This window comes from Eublepharis macularius, chromosome 3, assembly GCF_028583425.1.
Source record: "Eublepharis macularius isolate TG4126 chromosome 3, MPM_Emac_v1.0, whole genome shotgun sequence".
NCBI classification, from domain to species: domain Eukaryota; kingdom Metazoa; phylum Chordata; class Lepidosauria; order Squamata; family Eublepharidae; genus Eublepharis; species Eublepharis macularius.
This window is the reverse complement of record NC_072792.1, coordinates 158,463,262-158,475,644: the sequence shown is the minus strand read 5'-3', so window position 1 is coordinate 158,475,644 and position 12,383 is coordinate 158,463,262. Positions and strand designations below refer to the sequence as shown.

The window sequence follows — 12,383 nt, the reverse complement described above, 5'->3', positions numbered from 1 at the left end:
AAAATAAGCAACACTGTGCAGTATTAGCTCCTCTTGCAAAACAGCTTTTGAAAGGATCCAAGCAGGAGTTAGACAACCCAGGACAGCACAGCAAGTTAAATACTTTAATGAGGTACCCATTTTCAAAAGCAGGAAAAGATGTAGGAAACAAAAAATGGTCATCAAGTCGTGCACTATTTTCAGTGACTAATTGCAAAAATGGGCCACTCCAGCAGCACCCTACATTATCTAAGGCATGTTACCACTTTATAATCAAGGGCAACATCAAAGTCTCCACGAACATAAAGAGCTGTACTACTTCTGAGCCATTTTTAAGGGTAGCTGTAAGAGTGCACTGCAATAGTCCAACAGAGATGTAACTAAGGCATGGATCACTGGCTAGAGCTGACTGAAGCAGAAATGGCTGCAGTGAATGGGACACCTAATGCTAGGGCAAACGTAGGCTGAACCACTGCAGCCACCTGGCTTTCTACAGTGAGTGGTGTGTCAGCCCATTACTGATTCCAAGCACTGGTTCAGAATATAAACAGCATCCTTGGAATTAGATGGAAAAGAAAGGTATCATCTGTATATTGGTGACACCACAGCCCAAACCTGATTTCTCTCAGTTGCAAATTTAGCAGTTACGGGTAAAAAGACTTGCCCTCTAATCGATTAACAGCAGGCAAAATGGGTGGGAGTAAATGGACAGTTCTTGTAATGGAGGGAGGTGAGCAGCTGGGCTCCTACAATGATTCGTATTGGGGCCAGTGCTATTTAATTTGTTCAAAAATAATTGGGAATAGAAGGTGAACATTGTAGTCACGTTTGCAGACAATACTAGATTATTCAGGCTAGTGAAAATCAAAGCAGATTAAATGTTACAGGAGGATATCTCTAAATTGAGTGAGTAGGAAACTGGCAAATGAAGTTCAATGTAGGTTAATTATAAAATAGTGCACATTGAAACAAAAAATCCTAATTTCAAATATATGCTGATAGTCTGAACTGGCTGAGACTAAAACATCTTGGGCTTGTAGTGAAAAGCTGGATGAAAATGTCAGTGCAGTGTGTAGCAGCTGTGAAAAAGACAAACTGCTTTCTAGGAATTATTAGGAAGGGGACTGAAAATAAAAAGACCAATATAACACCTCTGTATAGATCCATGGTGCAGCCCCATTTAGAACACACTGCAGTTGTGGCAGCTGTTTATAAAATTATGCAAGGTGTGGAGAAACTGGACAGAGAAAGCTTTTTCTCCCTTTCTCATAAAACTAGAATTTGGGGGTACCCAATGGAATTGTTAGGAAATAGGTTCAGGACAAGTATTTCTTTACTCTAAATAAATGGCGGAATTATGAAGGGAGGTGTTGATGGCCATGAGCGTAGACAACTTTAAAAGTGGGTCAGACAGATTCATGGAGGAGAGGTTCATCAATGGCTACCAGCCATGATGACTGAAGGGAGCCCCCCTCCTCTGAGGCAGCAAACTTTTGAATACTGGCACTGAGAGGGAGCATCAGAGGGCCCCAGCCTCTCCATGCCCTGTTCGTTTGGCTCACCAGAGCAAATTGTTGACCTCTGTGTGAAATGGACCCCTGGTATGATTAAGCAGGCTGTTTACAATCAATCGAGACACTCTGCGGCGAAGAGTTCCATGATCACTTCTTCAAGATAAACATTGAATCAATTTCTTAATAGGTCTCTTCCAACCTAAAAAACAACCCACACACAAGATTAAGTCAATAACAAGTATGTCAGGAGTCTTTATCATATCTAACTGGAAAAGCTGGCCATATTTTTAGAGGGGAACTGAACTTTCATAGTATATAAGCATTTCAAACTGTCGCCTTCAATCAAACAGGCTTTCTAGGGTTTTGAAAAAATGTGATTCCCCTCTGAGATAGGAGCTAATCAGAAGCTACTCTTCTCCTTTCAAACTAACTTTAAAACTCAATATTATGCTGTTTTGTTTATTTATATATAACATGCATATAAAACAAGTCTTTAAAATGTGGTTACATATACACTAAGGGCCAGTCCCAGCTTGCTCCACTCACCAACCACGTAGGCTGCTGCACTCACAATATTTAACAGCACTTTGAATACTCAATAAGCAGTTCTGCCAGAAGTGTTGCAGAAATACCAGGTGAAGCAACAGCCAAAATTAGACTTGTAACAAATGTCATATTCTACCTTTCTCCCTAAAGGGGCTTATATAATTCCTCCATTTTATCCTTGCAACAACCCTGTGATGTAGGTCTGAGAGTGTATGACTGGCCTAAGGTCAGTCAGCAACCTGTGGTGGCAGAGTAGGGATTTGAATGTGAGTCTCCTTGATCTTAGCCTGACATTCTTAGCAGTACTCCACCATCCCTATCTTTTTTGCCTCTATTTTCTTGGCTTCTCATGAGTAAACCTTTGCTTCCACTGGAAATAGCAGAGGGGTGAATGTTCTGGAGCGAATGTGGGCCAAGATGTTCCAATGCCCTTCACACCTTTCGCACTGCAACTCCATAATCGTCCTAAAGCTGGTGGCTAATTCTGCAACTCCGATCTTTATTTTCTGATGAACTATGCCAGCCACAAATGGATGAACATGGGAATCCTATGTTTATATATATCCAGTATCAGTGGGTTTCTATTCCCACTTTCAGACACCAATAAGCATCCACCCCTGCCTGTGTAGGACAACAGATACCCCAAAGCCCAACCCAGAGACAAAGAAATGCTCTTCTGCTTGCTAAATAGGACATCAAGAGAGGAAGGAGCTCTTCTGCATTCAGAGTTCACTAAAACATCTCTGCACTGTACTCTTTGGATGAAGTACAGTCAAAAACAAGCCACAATTAGGGGTGTGCACCCGAAAAAGATTCGGGTTTCCTACTTTGGGTTTACTCGGAGCTGAAAAAAGCTTCGGAAAAAAACGAAATCCAAAGCAGCATGCCGCTTCAGATTAGGGGTTCTAAGTCGCTTCAGTATGCTTCATAAAGTTTCGGAGCATGCTGAAGTGACGGGAGGGGGGAAGCCCACCCCACCCCCACCCTTAAACTCCCACCCCACACTCCACTCTGGCGGAAGGCTGGAGCCAATGCCGCACTGGCCAGCTGGCCAATGGAGAAGGCCTTCCCTGCCACTGCCATGCAGCTGCGGCCAGCAGAGAGGGCCTTCCCCATTGCCGTGCAGCCATGGCTGGCTGGCAGAGACGGCCTTTCCTGCTGCCGTCGCCGTGCAGCCGTGGCCAGCACAACCAGCAGAGAGGGCCACTGCCAGAGGCCAGCAGGGAGACAAAAGGGCAGCCTCCTCCAGTATGATGCCAGGTAAGTGGGGGTGGGGTGGAAGGGTGGAGAATGGGAAAGTTTAAATGGCCCTGCCACTTGCAAAAGGGGCCTTTAAACTTAACCCCTGGGGCCCCAAAGTTTCCCGAAGCATTACGAAGCTTTGATTCGGTATTTCCAAATTGGGGCCAGCATGCTGGTCCCAATTTGGAAATACCAAAGCTTTCCGAATCAGACCTGATTTGGGTATTTTACCCAAATCGGATACCTGAAGCGCACACTCTTAGCCACAATGCATTTATTTTAAGAACAATTACATTGTTTCTAAGAAGTGATGGAAGCACTCTAGAAGAGACTCAATCCAAAGAATTCAAAACAAATTCAGTCCTTTTGTTAACTCTGCATGGCAAAAGGGGAATAGGAGAAAGGTACCTGCAACTGCAATGGATCCAAGGTGTTTCACTGCTTTATCCCTGGGACAGCATGCTGGTGACTATACGCCTTCAACAGCACTTCAGCATCAGCACTGTAATAGTTTCCTAGAAACATTTAATGATAGCATATTAACTATAATGGCAGATAAATCATTAGCCTTCCTTTGAAAAATGCCATACTTCCCAAACACATTTCCCCTGGGATCGGTTCTAGAGGGCTAGCTACTTTAGCAAATTTTAGGGAAAAAACAAAGTTTTGTGAGTGCAAAGATGTAACAAATTTTTATTCCTACATAAAATGTAATGGGTTAGAGCCTATGTCTTCAGATGCAATGAGTGGCTCCTCAATATGCGCTCATGTTATATAGGGATATGAAAAACAAACAAACAGCACAGTCAAGGGGCCAAGCAATATACAAAGCCAAATGCAATCATGTAAACTAAATTTAATGGGGAAAGTTAGAGACCATTCAAAGTTAACATCTATAATGAGCGACAACAAAAAAAAACCCATGTTTGTTCAAGCAGGGGAGAGGGTTCCAGCAGGAAACTCTTGAAAGGGGATTCTTTAAGAGGGTTCCTTAGCAAAACCTGAGAGTTGGTTGGCACCCATTACAGGCATTAACTACCTAAGCATTGGCTATCAGAGGTTTGTGTATCTTTCTTGATTATATTTTCATTTCATGGTTACATTTACCCTATAGAACCCATACTTCATGGCTCCTTAACCCTGCTTTTATTTATTTTTCATTACCCCTCATAAAATAACTGCATAGTGAAACCCCAGCTCATAAAATCTGGGAAAGTGGGCACGTCCACAATAACTTATTTTGGAATAAAATATTTTTGAGTTTATTTCTCTTGTATCAAGTCTAAAAAAGCAGGACAGTTTTCTCAACATTCTGTGGAGCCCTGTCCTCGGGAGCTAATGAAAGGAAGGCCCTTCCCTTTTGCTTGGCAGCTCAATACCTCAGAAGAGGCTCTCTCTCTCTCTCTCTCACACACACACACACACACACACACACACACACACAGAGTGCAATTTGCCTTCTCTCCTGCTGCTACCAAGATGCCAGGGAATTCAGCAAACAGGTGGTATAGAGATGAGAACATTGTCCCCAACATCATCTCTAGGGAGTGATCTCTCTAAATTATCCATTGGGCCAGGAACCACTCCACACACCCCTCTTCCAAACTAGATGTGACAGTGACATGTCATTCATATGTCCGCCTGTTCTCATGAAATGCATGAGAGAGAAAAATACACAGATGAAAACAGTTAAACCCTTGTGGTTCAGTGGTGGAAAATCTGCTTTGCATGCATAATGGCACAGCTTCAATCTCTGGCGTTTCCACTTAAAAGCATCAAGTAGTAGGTGATGTGACAGACCTCAGCCTGTGATCCTGAACAGTCGTTGCAAGTCTGGGGAGACAGTTACCTCAGTGTTACCAACAATCTGATTCAATATAAGGCACCATACTGTGCCACACTCTGTTGCTTAAAGCATTTTTCTTCTAGACTGATTTTCTTCTGGCATCAGACATGGGATGGGATTCAAAAGTTAAGCAACAGAGTGCAATGAGGCAAAATAGAGGAGTGGGAAAAATTTAATTCCCCGCTATTTTTTCTTTAAAAATTAAAATACCATCTTGGTTTTGGGTGTTAGGCAGATAGCCTTGTTGTCTCTCTCAGATGGTGTGAATGGCAAGACTGAGATGTCTTGTATTTCCTGCACAACCCCAAAGGGAAACATAGGATGTAAAGGTAAAAGAAAAAATAGGTACTGCAAAGCACTACACTGTATAATTGTAACGGACACAATTCATCACCTATAAAAGAAAAATCACAGAGACAATATTACAAATTGAAATAATTATTGGAACAAAGTGCAGTTGTGTGTGCTGAATACACACCATCAAATAGATTTTCAAGTAGTACATCTCCATTCCCACACTATAAGCAAAACAACTGTAAGAAGTTCTGGCTCTCTCTCATTTAACCAAGGTCTAAACCTTAAAGGATATTTTCATTTTCCTTAACACTGCTAAGATTTGCTGTCCATTACAGCTGATCTGTAAAAAGACAATATACCAGATGCCTGTCTTGCTTTGTGATGGACTCCTTTTGAATGTGTGTTCAGTACCTATGAATGCATTTTGTTCCAATTATCACTTTCAATTTGTAATATTGTCTCAAGGATTTTTCTATATGGGTGATGTATCCTGTTCATTACAATCACACAGTGTGGTGCTTTGTAGTACTTTTGTTCTTGAACAAATCCCCACTCTGCCATAAATTCAGCAAACGGAGCTTCTGCTTCCTGCCCAGCCCTTTGCTCATACCCTTAACTAACAGAAGCAGAATTAGGTGAAATAAGTGAGCAAACACAATTTGATTAATTTTTATAAATAAAGGGCAGTAAATATAGGTTTTTAAAAGTCCAAGTACAGAATCAGAATGAGATTTGTAAAAAAAACAAGCTACATGCTGCCCTGATCAAGCGCGTACAGTTCTTTCAACTACACAACTGTAAATGGAAGTGCTTTTCCTATTTCACATCCAGAACAAAACCCTGCAAAATTGTTGTTCAGGATGTGTTTACAATCTAGCATCCAATATATTAGGTGTTTATTACAGCATCTCAGAGCTTCCACATCAAAACAAGTTTCCTTCTAGCTCTGTTCAACGTAAAACCAGAATTTATTCTAACTGTGCTTCATTTGTAAACTAGCATTCAGCTTGCAGATGATCATTCTAACCTGGTTTGCCTCAACAAATGTTGGTTTAATCATCTTCACTCTTTCCTTTGCAGAGACTTGGATTATAGCCCCAAACCTGTACTGCAGCAGAGGAGATATCATGGAGAAAGCCAGGATATCTGTGCTCATAGGTCTTACAATATCATATTTAACACTAACTGTAGTTGAAAGACCAATTTCAAATCACGTTTCAGATTCTGGTTTGATGTATCTTGCAGTGCCAAGCATAAGGCTAAGTACCTCAGTAACGAAATTAATCCTCTAGACCTGATGGTGGGCCAAGTTCTACCACCAGCACAGCAGTTGTTTTTCAGGCTGAAATGACACGGAGAAGGATACAAGGCCATCGACAATTACTTATATAAATTCCAAAAGACCTTTGGAGTGTCTCTGCATTTCCAACATCATTGTAAAATGCTGAATCAATGACTCACAGAAACTAAGAGGCTTAGAGGCATTCAGTTGGAATGTAGGGCACAGAAATATGGTTCTGAATTCGTTTGCTAAACAAGTGTAAGATGTTGCTTTGGTTGATGCAGCATACAGAAGGAAATTATTTAATAAGTCAATCACTTGCTTCAACACAGAATGTTCCATTCTGAGTCAATTTCAATAGCTACCTGAGTACCTGTCCCTTGAAAAAATTAAGAGGTGGTCTTATACTTATGTTTATTGCTAAACTACTTGTGTTCATAGAAAGTCTCTCACCATCTTGGCAAATATTTTACTGTCTTTATGATCCCGCTGTAACCACTTTTCTAGATTACACAGCCCCCAGTCCCATTCATATCCTAGACTTTTATAATTTATCATTAATAAACAGGTGATATTCCATACGGTAAGTTCCCAACCCTTGACAAAAATTCTTCTCTTAATAACATCTTAGTGAAATTTGGCAGGTATAAATATATTGTATCAAGAATATATGCAATTCCATAAAATTCCACGAATTATTCTTAACACAACAGCCTTGTGGATTTGTTGGTTCTTTTCATCTGGAATTTGCCATCTATTCCTATTAAATTTCATCTCTACTGGCTACGACAGCTAGACATCATAGTTCCAAGGTGAACACACTGGTAAGCCCACAGTTGTAACCCTGCTTTGTCCATTAACTTATTAGGTATTATATCAGTTTCAACAACCCAGATGCAATATGGAGAACTCATGAAGTTTTATAACATTATGGCAGAAATGAGAAGTGCAACTTAAGGTTCTATACAAATGCTAAGAACTATTTTACCAATAGATAGACGTTAAGTGGTAACTTGAAGCCTCTTCTTTGCAAAAGTTTCCTATATTCAGTACATACCCATTCCAAAACACAAAGGATGTTGAATTCAGTGATCTTGGAACAGTCTCCAAACATGTTCCTCAATATCCATTCATAGAATTATCAATCCATTAAAATTATTACCTTCCACGTGCAGTATTTCAAGCAACCGTGTATCCCCATTATGTCCTTGCCAGTCCACATTTCTCAACTTTATTTAGGATGATGTTGTATGTGCTTAAGTCAAAAGTTTAGCTGAAAGAGAGATATAGTCTGTTGACTGTATTCCCTTTGCAATTAAAACAATTCATTTTGCTAAGAAAGCGAACACATCTGACAGATAATCAAAATGGTGCCAAGCCATTTACTAAACAATACCACATCTCCCAAATATTCATTAGTTCCATGTTATATATCTAGGTAGTTGTTATAGTGAAAGTCCTGCGTTTCTTCAAGAAATCTAAAAAGCATTGCTGCTCTGTTCACATTTTTTCAGATACGTAGTTTTTAATGAGCAAGATCAATAGTTATACCAGATTAATAGCTTGCTGGCCTGTGACTTGAATGTGAATTACATCTGACTACATCTATTGTGCACTTTGCATATTGATACTGTAAAAAGCCATTGAGGAATTGTGAACATTGTATTGCGCAAGAAGCGGTTCCATAGGTGAAAAGCCAGTGTTCAGGTTAAACTAATGGGCATCCCTCCCCATTCATACCCAGACATGCAATTTTTTCTTCAGGAAAGTACAATTATATGTTTCTTTCCCAACCAGAACATATTAGAAAGTAAGTATAGAGTCATTTCCTAATTGAATAAAACTTTGGTATATTTAATCTTTCCCCCTATTTCTGTAGTAATTCATCAAGGATTAAAATGAGGTCCCCTTCTTTTCCCTCTCATAATCTGTTCTTGGTCCCATGGGATTTTTACTTATTGTTCAGTCCAAACATGCCCCATCTACTGTTGTTCTTGGCAGGATCGTTCCCCTTCTGTAATTTATATTAGACTTAACAGATTAACATTTTCCTAAAATAATTTGCTAAGAAGCTAAACAAATGAAGAGCTGGATTTCCTTTCTGCTTCTGCGTTTTCCCAGAAATTCTCTTCTCCTGTTCTTGACAATATTGCTGTTTTTCCTCATTTCAGAAATCTGAAGTATTTTGCCTTTCTTTGCTTTCTTCCAGGCTTTTGCCAAGCCTCTTTCTTTTAAGAGCTGTACACAGAACTTCTCTTTTCCAAGTTGCTTTACTTTGAAAAAAACTTGGGATTTTTTATCATCAGTATTACAGATATGGGTTTAGTTATTACATCTGGCTTTGACTTCCTTTGGTTCCAATGGAAAATACATTTCCAACTTAACTTTTTTTTCCCCCATCAGACTAGGATGAAATTTGCAAGGTGATCCTGCCCTGTGGAATTTCAAGAAGACAGGAGATAATGTTCCTGTTTCATGTGTAGTTAAAACTCCTCGTATAACAACACTGATCTGTATTAGAGTTCCAGTTTGAAAAAGTGGAAGTGCACAGGCAACTAGCACTAAACCTGGCTCCCTTCGTCTGTACATTTCAGTTTTATTAAAAACAGAGATAACCTCACTTCACACATGAACAGAAGGCTGCCTTTTCCCCTTTACAGGGATAACAGCAGTTGGAGGAAAATATGGGAGGAAACAATGATCACTATCTGCACATGAAATTAATGTACTGATCTCTTCCTTGTCTTGTTTGATCTGCCTTCCAAGGGCTAAGAAAATAATTTGCCTCAATCTCTCCCTGCTGCCCCAGTCAGCTCTACAGTGGCATGCCTGCCTGTCTCCCAGAGGTTATAAGCAATACATTTGCCTCTCTCACCTGTAGGCACGCTGTCTATGGGGGAAGGGAGAGATGATAGTTCTATTTCTTATCAAAGTGTCAGCAAAGTACAGCACCAGAGGGCTCAGAGAAGGGCATACAGGGTCTGATGGGGATACAGAATCAAAAGCTCCTTGCTGCAACCACACCACCAGTCAAAGCATTTATTTGTAGAAAGAGAAAACGTTATCCACAGAAGCACCTACTGGAAAAATTTTCTTCAGTGGGAAAATCAGCTAACTCTTCTGGTTGGAAGGCAACACTGTCAGATTATCTGCTGAATTACTCTAGCCCCTTGCAGGACCTCCTGCTCCTCTCACCTTGTGCAACTGTGAAAGGGAAACAGCAAGATATTAATCCTTGCAGTTGGTCATTGTGCTGACAACTGTTGCTTTCAGCGGTCTGTTAAACATAACGGAAAGAGCTGGTTTGGATTTTTATTAGTTCATATCAGTGTGTGCTGTTCCTATGTTCCAACTCTATTTAGAAAATTTTCTTGCAGCCTTTCTGTAGGAAAGGCAGCTTCCAAATAAAATGAGTTTCTTAAAAAGCATTAAAAGACAAAACAGAGTAAAACAACTAAAACCCAGGAAAAACACCACCCCAAATCCTACCAAATAGATAACACCAAGCTAACACTGGGATATATGAAAAGTTTCTGGGGAAGAGAATTCCAATTTGAGGGATAGCTGCAAAGAAGACCTTCTTTCAAGGTCTCCACCAGCCCCAGGTTTGAGGTGAGCCAGAAGCATACTGGAAGCCAGTAAAATATATGTAATATTGGTTTAATGTGTTTATTTCAGCATGCCTTTTAGCATTGTGGCTTCAGTGTTTTAAACTACATGACATTTCCAGATCATCTGGAGTGTATCTAATCTGGATGCTACCAAGGTACTTAACACTAACAGTGGCCAGGTCAGCTTTGAGCAGGCACTGTTGCAGTTCACCAACCAACCAAAGCTGGAAAAAGGAATTTCCCTGGGAGAGAGAAGGATCCAGGAGCACCCTCAAGTACAGTTCTTTTCTATTTATATCACGAATAATCTTTTTTTCTGATTTCCATAATATTAATATTTGTGTTTTTCTTGATCTTCCTGATTGTACCCTTAAATTTCTCCACTGTCTTAAGTTCTACCACTCATTCAACATTTTTGCTCATCTTTCAAATCATGTTACCTCTTTTTTTATCACTCTTCATTGGTTTCCCTCTTTTCTTGTATTCACTTTAAGCTTTTTGTACTTGATTACCAATACCTCCATTCGCTTGTCTTGTCTACATAAATTTTGTGTATGAGAGAATCAGAGCCTGACCAACTAACCCTCAAGTCCATTGTTTTATACCTCCATCTTATAGTTAAAGATTACTCACTCTGTTCCTCACCTGCATTCCTCTTCCCTTGGCAGTTCTCCCCAACAGAATGGTCTTCCATGTGACATTCAACTTATTTCATCTGCTTTGCTAGCTAAATACCTCTTTACTGTTCATCTATTGACCATGACTCCTTTACCTTTATTTCTTTTCTCCTCAGTGTGTCTTGTCTATACATATTTTATTTTGTTGGTTAGCACCCAGCAATTTTAGTGCTTTATAATATAATTATGACTATTATTAATAGTGGCCAGCGTTCATTCCAAAACTTAAGGACACTTAAATTTTATCAAGAGGGAACAGTTATTTTCACTAATTTCCCCCTCCTACTTTAGACCACCATTATGCTGTTCCTGAGGGGCTGCTAACACCCTAGGAACATTTTGAGAAGTTTAATTGGCTGCAGCAGGAAGGGGAATCAGCAGAAGTCACCACCTCTTTTTAAGAAAACATAACTGGATCTTGGATATAGGCAGTACCATTCTTTTAAACTGCTTCCATTTGTAAACTCTCTTTTATAGTATCATTTTCTGTTGTTTTCTATCAACAATTTTAAAGGGTATTCTGAAACATAAGTTTTAAATTTGTTTCCAGAATACTGAGTAACTTAAGTGAAGCTTACCAATGCACAATTTTGGTCTAATTAACATGTAAACAGAAATGATATAGAACCTAGTAAGGAATGTTTTACTCGCCATTTTTCCCAGCCCTACATTTTGAGCCCACATTATTTATAAAGTGACAGGCGCGTATTCTTCACAAGCTACTTTTCATTTCACAAGGTATTATAGGGAAACACTCCAAACATATATTATTGTATGCTGATTTACAGGATACACTTGCAAGAAGCTCCCGAAGACAACAAAATCCACTTAAAACACTGTTGAAGCTCTTCATTAAGAAATTCCATAGTGAGTATGAGGAACACAGAAACATGACCAAGGCCTGACTTTTCTTGTACATGTCACTTTCAGTTTCAGGTCCCAATCTTTCATTCAGAATTTTAGTGATAAGCACTACAACTGTTACTACTGTATAAAACAGAGCTACTTAACACTTCAACGTGTATTTCAACTTATTCTAAAGACAAAGGAATAAGTTGAAACAAGTTTTTTTAAAAAATGCCTCTCAACAGTATATTTAGTTAAAGTTCAGTTTCAAATTCCACCACAGTTGAGGAGAAAAGGTTGTTCCACTGTTGTGAACTTTATGCCGCCATGATCAGGAGAAGGCATCACTTTACAACTAGAACATCTCCCAGTTTATACATTTAAAAACATCTTCATGCCTGGTATGTCTATGCATTTCTTCTCGCTCAGTTATTTCAGGGAGAAAAGGTTACAAGTGTGAACCCCCAAGAAAAATGATCCTCAGAGATGCAGTTCCTGACTGTATACTGGTCAGATGTTGTATTCCTAATAGAAGGTAACAGA

The 12,383-nt window shown here is 39.6% G+C and overlaps 1 protein-coding gene across 1 annotated transcript in view; it reads right to left on the bottom strand.

Moving 5' to 3' along the window:
• Positions 1–90: 90 nt before the first annotated feature.
• Positions 91–12,383, bottom strand: part of PSPC1 (paraspeckle component 1) — a 94,144-nt gene continuing 81,851 nt past the window's right edge. Inside the window, exons 7-8 of the transcript XR_008596728.1 lie at positions 3,690–3,796; positions 91–1,692 (exon numbers count right to left, since the gene is read on the bottom strand). The gene's annotated coding sequence lies outside the window, so the exon portion shown is untranslated. The remainder of the gene's footprint in view (positions 1,693–3,689; positions 3,797–12,383) is intronic.